Source organism: Pteropus medius, unplaced genomic scaffold (genome assembly GCF_902729225.1).
Source record: "Pteropus medius unplaced genomic scaffold, Ma_sr-lr_union100, whole genome shotgun sequence".
Taxonomy (NCBI): domain Eukaryota; kingdom Metazoa; phylum Chordata; class Mammalia; order Chiroptera; family Pteropodidae; genus Pteropus; species Pteropus medius.
The window spans coordinates 2,884,429-2,892,166 of NW_024342469.1; positions in this window are offsets into that span (position 1 = coordinate 2,884,429).

Genomic DNA, 7,738 nt, shown 5'->3' on the forward strand with positions numbered 1-7,738 from the left:
GGAGCCCCACATCCTGGCCCCGCCCTCGTCCTCAGGGCTCCCCCTCAGCTTCCGCTCTCAGACTCCTCTGGCGGGAGGGGGCCTCTCGCCCTTTGCTGACCCCTGACCAAGACTGGGTCTCAGGGCCCCTCTTCCCCTCCCATCCCCTCCCAGAGCCCTCGTGGCCACGGAGCTCTCTGCGATCCTGAACCTCTGTCTCCCTGGCCGATGTAGCCAGCGACATCCTTGATCCTCTAGCTCCTGCAGGTGTCACCTGGCACGTCCCCCTAACTGCCCCTGCCCCTCTGGGGACTCCCTGGGGCCACTCGCCCTGGACTGCCCCCCATAGCCTGGCAGACCTCCATCACTAGGACCCCCAGGTTCATGCCCAGCTGCACCCCTGGAACTGTGCCCTGTGCAGCCGGCCACCTGGGACTTAAGCGTGACCAGGCCACCTGGCGGCCCCACCCTCCTCAGACCCCCTGAACTGGCTTACCACACCCCCTTCCTTCATGCTGCGCCACAGGCCTCAGGCTTTTCCCCCCGCCCCTCCCTCACCACCAGCCCTGCTCCCTCTGGCTGACACTGCCCGCTCACCCGACGGCCCCTGGTCACCCCTCAGCCAGGACGCGGCTTCTTCCAGGACACCTGGCGGGTGCCGCCCTGTTGGTCTGCATTATTGGGGTCTGTTTACTCTCAAATGGAGGGGTTACTATTATCACTACCAGGTGGAGGGGTGCCGGGAGGGTGTCGGAGCTGTGCTCCGAGGCCCGCCCGCCCGGGCGTGGCCTGGTCTGGCACTGAGGTGCCTCCGCGCAGCCGTAATCCCATAATCATTTTCTGATACCTTCAGACTCCTGTCACCGGCAGTTAAGTCAAAACTTGGCACAAGACCCGAGCTCCAGACCAGGCCCTGCCCAGCGCCGGGCGGGTGGCGGGGGAGGGGAGGAAATCCCACAGGGACGCTGGGATGCACCTATTTTTAGCCTCGAGAAGAAAGCTAGACTCCAACACACACAACACGCAACACAAATATTTGTTTTTATTCTTAAAAGGGCTCGGGTGGCGGGTTTGGGGCCTGAAGCACACGCTTGGCTGAGCCTCGCTGGCTCAGAGGGAGCCTCACCTGTCCCCACACGCCCCACCCGGCACTCCTTCCTGGCGGCCACCATCCTGCCACTCCCGGAGGCTCCCAGGGTCCCCACCCACCAAGCCAGCACTGTCCCTTATATGGAACTAGCCAGGCGACTTCCCACCTCTCGCCTAGCTCAGGCCACTGGCCAGACACCATGCCCCTCTCCTAAGAAATCCTGGCCTCCGAAGAACCCCTCCTCCATGGAGGCCTTCTCTGCAGGAGCCCCAGTACCCGTGGGCTGGCGACGTTAGCCACGCGGGGGGCCAGACGTCCCCTGTTTGGGGCTGCCGTTCTGGTTGCTCAAGGCCATCTCCTGAGCTGCACCCTGCAGAAGCAGACACGAGAAAGGCACCCCCAAAGTGCTCACGGCTCTCCTGTGCTGGCGGAGAGGGGCGGGACGTGACCTCCTAGGACTGCCAGAGCGGGTGACCGTGACCACAAACCAGGCAGCTTTAAAAACCAGACATTTATTCTCTCACAGTTCTGAGGCCGGAAGTCCTAAGTTGAGCTGTCGTCAGGGCTGCCTCCCTCGGAGGCTCTAGGGGACCATCGTTTCTGGCCTCTTCTAGCTCCTGGTGGCTGCCAGCATCCTCAGCTCGTGGCCGCGTCACTCCAAGGCCGGCATCTTCCGATCTCTCTGTCTCGGCTTCACATGGCCTTCTCCTGTGTGTCTGCAATGCCCCCTCCTCTCCCTCCATCGACATCCCTGATAATCGGGACAATCACCTATCTGGACTTAACCGCATGTACGGACAAGGGGCTGTTTACAGGATGCAGGATAAGAGCCTCTCCGAGGCCATTGTTCGGTCCACTACAGGCAGCTGGGCTGATAGACGCTACGCAGCACCCGCCCCCAGCAGCTCCCGCTGAGCGGAGGGCAAAGGGGAGGGGGTCCACCAAGGCACAGGGCAGACCGGCGCTGCGGCGTCCAGAATGTGGGTTTGGGCGAGAGACACAGAGCTCAGCCGCATCACGGCCCCAGGCCTGATCGCCGGGTGTGGGGGCCACTGTAGATGGAGAGGGCCTGGGTGAGTGTCGGCTCACGCCCCTGGGTCGCACGAGCCGGCAAAGAAGCGTTTGCTCAAGGCTGGTTGGAGTCACCACGGTCCGTGCCTCCCTCTGAGTGTCAGCAGAAAGGTATTGGTGAGGCGTGAATGTCCAATAAATGGTGGCTCTTAACATTCTCGTGATCTGCTCTGTCCCTGCCCGGCCCCTCCTGCCTAGGACTATCTGATTCGCCTCCAGCTTGGGCAGGGTCTGCCCAGGACCCTGGAGTCCCTCCTGTCCTCCCATCAGCCTGTGGGACAGGCGAGGTGCCCTCTGCCCGGGATGTCCTCCTCGCAGACCTGCACGTGGCCACCCTCCTGCTCCCCGGGTCTCAGCTAGGTGGTCACCGACTCAGAGAGACCCTCCCGGGCCCCAGACCGAAGAAGCCACCCAGTCACCAGAGCTGGCTTTCACTGAGCTCGTCTCCAGGCTTCTGGTTTGTTCCACCGGCACGTGGGCCCCCTGGAGGGCACTGGCCCAATGACGGGGCTCGGGGCGTAACGGATACGGCAATGTTTTCTTGCCCCAGTGGATGCAGCATCTTCAGGCATCAGTTTCGATGATGAGAAAATGCCACAAATACCAGGAAACAATAACACCTGAGACGAAATCGGAACGGCCAGTGGAATGAGTACGGGAGGCTGCCAGGCTGCTCCAGAGGCCCTCGGACACTCACGTCATGGCCCCCACCCCATGTCCCCTGCGTGGGTTTGGGGCCTGAGGCCCTGGCAGGGGTCGGGACGCCTTCATCCAGGGAGCCCATCTGTAGAGTGCCCACTGCATACCGAGCCGGCCCTGTGAATCGTGTCCTAGGTGCCAGGCCAGGGACACTCCCAGACGAGGCCCCGAGCCCGTCCTCAAGGCCCAAGAGAACTTTCGGAAGAATGGGAGGCTGGACACTCCAGCGGGGTGTCCTGGAGCCGGGCACGCCACAGGCTCAGTGGGTGCCTCCCAACCAAATTGACCCAATGCATGGGACGAGAGGTCCCGCCCCGTCACGCACACAGCCAGGCGGAACTCTGGAGTGTCCTTGGAGTGTCGATCCCAAAGCCTCGTCCACCTCACAGTTAGTGTGAGGGAGCGTCTGGAGGGGGAGGGGCTCGGGGCCTGAATCACGAGCGTGGCCCCCCCGGGGGCAGCCACAAGACCAGCAACTCGTTGCTGGTGGGCGCAGGGTGGGCTGGACACTGCCGGAGTCCCACGAGGCCTCTCCCCTGCGGTGGTCCCAGGGATGCTGGGGCCGGGGCAGGGATGCAGTGTGTGGGGGCCGGGGGGCCGGCCCTGAGACCCGCCTCTGCAGAGCAGCTCTGCGGTGACCGGCTTTACGAGCTGGGTTCTGCAGAACGGTTAGTTTGACAAAGGGGCTCTGCTGCTAAAAAATAATGTTTGAAAACTACCAAGGGAGTTCCCCACAGCTTCACGAGGCTCAGAGAGGGACCTGGTCTTCCCCAGGCCACACAGGCCAGGGGGTTCCCTGGCCTCCGTGTGCCCGCATCCAGAGACTCCACCCCAAACGCAGGCTCCCTGAGTTGAGCTCTCAGGTCCTGCAAGCCCATGGCGTGGCCCGGGGCCGGCATGGCCCAGCATCTGTCCCCTCCCTGGACTCAGCAGGGACCCTGTCCGCAGCAAAACGGTCACAGGAGAGGCCAGTGTCGGAAATGCTTGGAGAGGTTTTCAGCGTGCTAATTAGCCACCGAGGTCGTGGGTCAGGGCAGGTGGCACGGGGAAGCCTTGTTGGGAGTGCAGGCTGGCTTACCGGGGTTACGGTGCATGGCCCAGCTGCCATTTCCCAGGGGGTCTGACTGCTGCTGCTCGGTGCTGGGTGTCACCCCACGGAGAGGGGTGGTTTGGAGAGCACGTCATGTTGGCAACGTCCACCGCTGCCCCATGGGTGGGCCGGAGGCCGGGGCTGGAGCCCATGAGGTTGACAGCCCAGCCCACCACCCTGGAGACCCCAGACCTCCTGGTTGGACCCTGTAGTTGGACCCTGCCAGTTGGAGCTGGCCTGCAAGATGACCGGACAAGGACCTGGGACCCAGAGAGAAACGCCTGGGGGGAGTGAGGGCTGTGGGACAGAGTCAGTGGGACCAGCCCCAGGTCCCTAAGGCGGAATTCAGCCTTTTGATGGGGGAGGGACTTCCGGAGCCCAGACCGAGGGCAGGAAAGCCTAGGGAGCTCCAGGCCAGACGGGAGGGTCCTGGGCCCACAGGAGCAGAGAGAGCTCTGGGTGGCGGGGGAGTGGCCAGATCCTCGGTCACCAGGCTCGAGTCCAGCACTATGATCACTGACTCCACCTGCGCCCCAGAGCCACGGAACCACCTGGCCTCAGCCTGCTGACTCCCGGCTGCAAAGCAGGCGGCTGCTCTCAGGCCTCGCTCCCGGGCCCCCAGCTGCGTGTGCCCTGGCTGACGGCTGACTGGCAGTAAGGCCACAGCAGCACCTCGGAAAGGGTGAGGAAACGGATTGACAAGTGAGTGGATGGAGGAGAGAGCGAGGGCAGCGAGGAGCGAAGGGATGACGAACAGGTGAACGGAGGCATCGCCCCACGCGAGCACCTGAGCGCGGCAGAGGGACCAGGCCCCATGCAGGGCCGCCTGGGGGCCAGACGGGGTCAGTCAGCCCAAGTCCCCATCCCCGGGGCTTCCATGGCCGCTGGGCCCTTGCACACCCCAGCAGGCTCCCTGGGGTGCGGGCCTAGACTCAGACGCAGGACCTCGGGCCCCTCCTTCCACGCGGCCCCTGCTCCCCCTGGGCCCACTGGCTCACTGATCCCTGCCCAAGGTGGACCACCCAGTCCTCTCTGCTGGTAAACTCGCGCTCATCCTTCAAGACCGGTTTATAGTTACCTCCTCCAGGAAGCTCCCCAGGGCTGTGCAAACTAGGACAGAAAGAGGGACCCCAGGGGCTGAGCCACTGCGAATCCTTCCAGGGGCCATGAGGGGCTATGTCACTGTCCTGTGGGATCAGCCTCGAGGGCCCACCCGCAGCAGGCCCAGAGCAGAGTCTGAGGGAGACAGAGTCCTGCACACTGCATACCGCAGGACAGGCAGCGGAGAGGGGCCTGGTGCCATGGGAGAGCGTGGCCTCTGTCAGTGTGTCAGTGCCCGGCTCTCTCGTTACCGCCCGGGCCTGGGGCCGGGCTCCTTGGGCCTCTTCTGTAAAATGGGCCCCTGCGACACAGAGCTCCAGGCCTGAGCGGGGGGCGTTTCACCTGGCCCCCAGGGCCCTGTTTTTCATCTGTAAATAGGGCTTGTGCTTGCCCGACAGGGTGACATCAGGGTCCCGTGAGGTCTTAAGGGCCCCACGCTGGTGGCTGCTGTCAGAAAGGTGTTAACGGGCAGCAGTGTGACCCCCATGGCCTCCTGCCACCCCCCTTGAAGCAGGGAACATTCTCTCGCCCTCTGGGTGCCCAGGAAGGCCCTGGGGACAGGGCGTCCGTGGGGCTCACAAGCTGCACCTGATTTGTGGCCCACACCCCTGGGGTCTGGTGGAGCCCAGGAAGTGGCCCAGTTGTCGTGGGCCTGGCAGGGTACCTCACCGCTGTGCTAGCTGTAGCTCACTCCCGTGAGCCGTTGGGGCCTCACGCCTTTTACCAGGGTACCTCGGAGCTGGGCGGGCTGGGCGGGCTGTGGTCAGCCAGGCCAGGGGAGCCAGCGACGGGGAGCCTTTGGCCTTGGGACAGAAGCTCCCTCGGGGAGGCCTCGGTTCCCTTGTCTGCGGGAAGATAACTCCCACCCGCTCTGTGGGAGCCAGAGCTGTGCCAGGCCCTGGGAAGATGCCCCACCCCACCCCACTGGGCCCGAGGGCAACCCCCAGGGTTTTCACTGGTTGCCCCACCCTTGGGGTAATTGAGAAAGCGGCTTCTTTTTAATTAAAGATCTGCAAAGGGCCTGTGCTCCCCAGGAGAGGAAAAGTGTAGATGCAGAATAATTAGCCAGACAAAAGGCAAATCCTCTTAGCGTCTCCCTGGGCGATTGCAGGTTAATTGGTTGGCGCTCCTGGGCCAGACACCCCGGCTTTCCCCAGCCTCCCACCGCTCGATGACCCCGAGGCCACACCTGCCCCTGCTGTCCGGCGTGGGAACCCAGCAGGGGCTCCAGTTGCCCTCTGATCCGCCCCTGCCCTGCCAAGCCCTCTGCTCAGCCCCTGGCCCCTCCCTCCGTCAGCCCCCAAAGCCAGGGTGGGCAGCCCTGGCCGGTCCGCCTGGCGCTCCTGCAGCCGGCCAGTGTCCCAACACTGCCCCGAAGGCAGGCGTTCAGCTCCCCACCGCCCCCGGCGGCCACGTTCACACCTCTGACCCTTCCGCCCGGCCCTCTCCCTGCCAAACACCCTGGCCCGGGATGCCTCCTCCCCCAGGGGCAGGACTGGCCCCGTGTCTCCTGAGACAAGGCCATCCCAAGAGGCACGTGACTCGCAGCAGGTTGAGGAGCTGGCTGCGAATCCATCTCTCCAACCTCTCCTGCTCTCATCTGTCCCCAGGCAGAGTTGGAGTCACCTCCAGGGATGAGAGCCCAGTCCAGGCCAAGGACGCAGTAGGCATCTGGGGAAGATTTAATGCAGGTCACACCTGAGGAGCTGGGAAAGGCCTGGGGCGGCTCTCAGCAGCCCGACCGTGGGCGAGGGGCAAAGGCTGCCTCCCTGCCCACGGCCCCCCGAACCCGGACGGTGATGGGTGGGAAGGCAGGGAAGGAGGGACAGAGCCTGCAGCCCTGACCATGACCTTCAGGGCCAGCAGGCACCGACCGGGCAAAGCTCACCCACCGGGAGGCCGTAGGCCCATTTCATTTCCACCTTTGTTAAAAATCATTCTGAAGCGTGCATTTTCCTTTCACTGGCTATGGCCCCCGGCTGGCCCCCTGAGCCTCAGCTGCCATCATGACTGTCCTTAACCTCCTTGGGAAGAGCAAGAGGTTCTGGGCCCGCGTCTGCTTCTGGTGATGAGGCCACTGAGGCCGGGAGAGGCCAGGGCCACTGGTCACTCTGAGCTGTAGGATAGCAGGGCACAGGGGGAAGGCGAGCCCCTGTGCTGGCCCGGTGGAGAGTGTGGGGCCCAGACAGGGGCGGGCCTGGCCTGAGGTCCCCACAGGGCTCCCAGGGCCAGCCCTGGGCCCCTCCTCACTGCCCCTGCCCCGGGGCCCGTGAGTCAGCCTCCGGCACTGCGAGGCCGGGCGAGGTGGGGCTCCAGTGGCAGAGAGAGGAGGGCAGCTGTTTATTTTTCTTGCAGTTCAGGGTGGCGGGGAGGGGGGCGGGGGCGGGGACAGAGGAGCTGACCCTGCTGGTTCTCACACTGGCGCAGGCTTCTCGGGAGCCCCCAGGGGAGGGGGGCCCTCAGGGCCAGGCTGCTGGGGGGTGTGGGGCCGGGGCCTCCCCGCCGCACTCCTGGGGCAGCCGGCCAAAGCCAATCCCACAGGCCAGTCCCTGGAGCGGGATGCTGGGGTTTCCGAGGTCGGGAAGAAACTGGCAGCGCTCACTTCATGATGTCACCGGCCCAGCCCCAGCCTGGCCCCGGCCCCGGCCCCAGCCACTGCTTCTCAGGGAGAGGGGCATGCTGGGGTCTGCTCAGGGACTCCGGTGCCT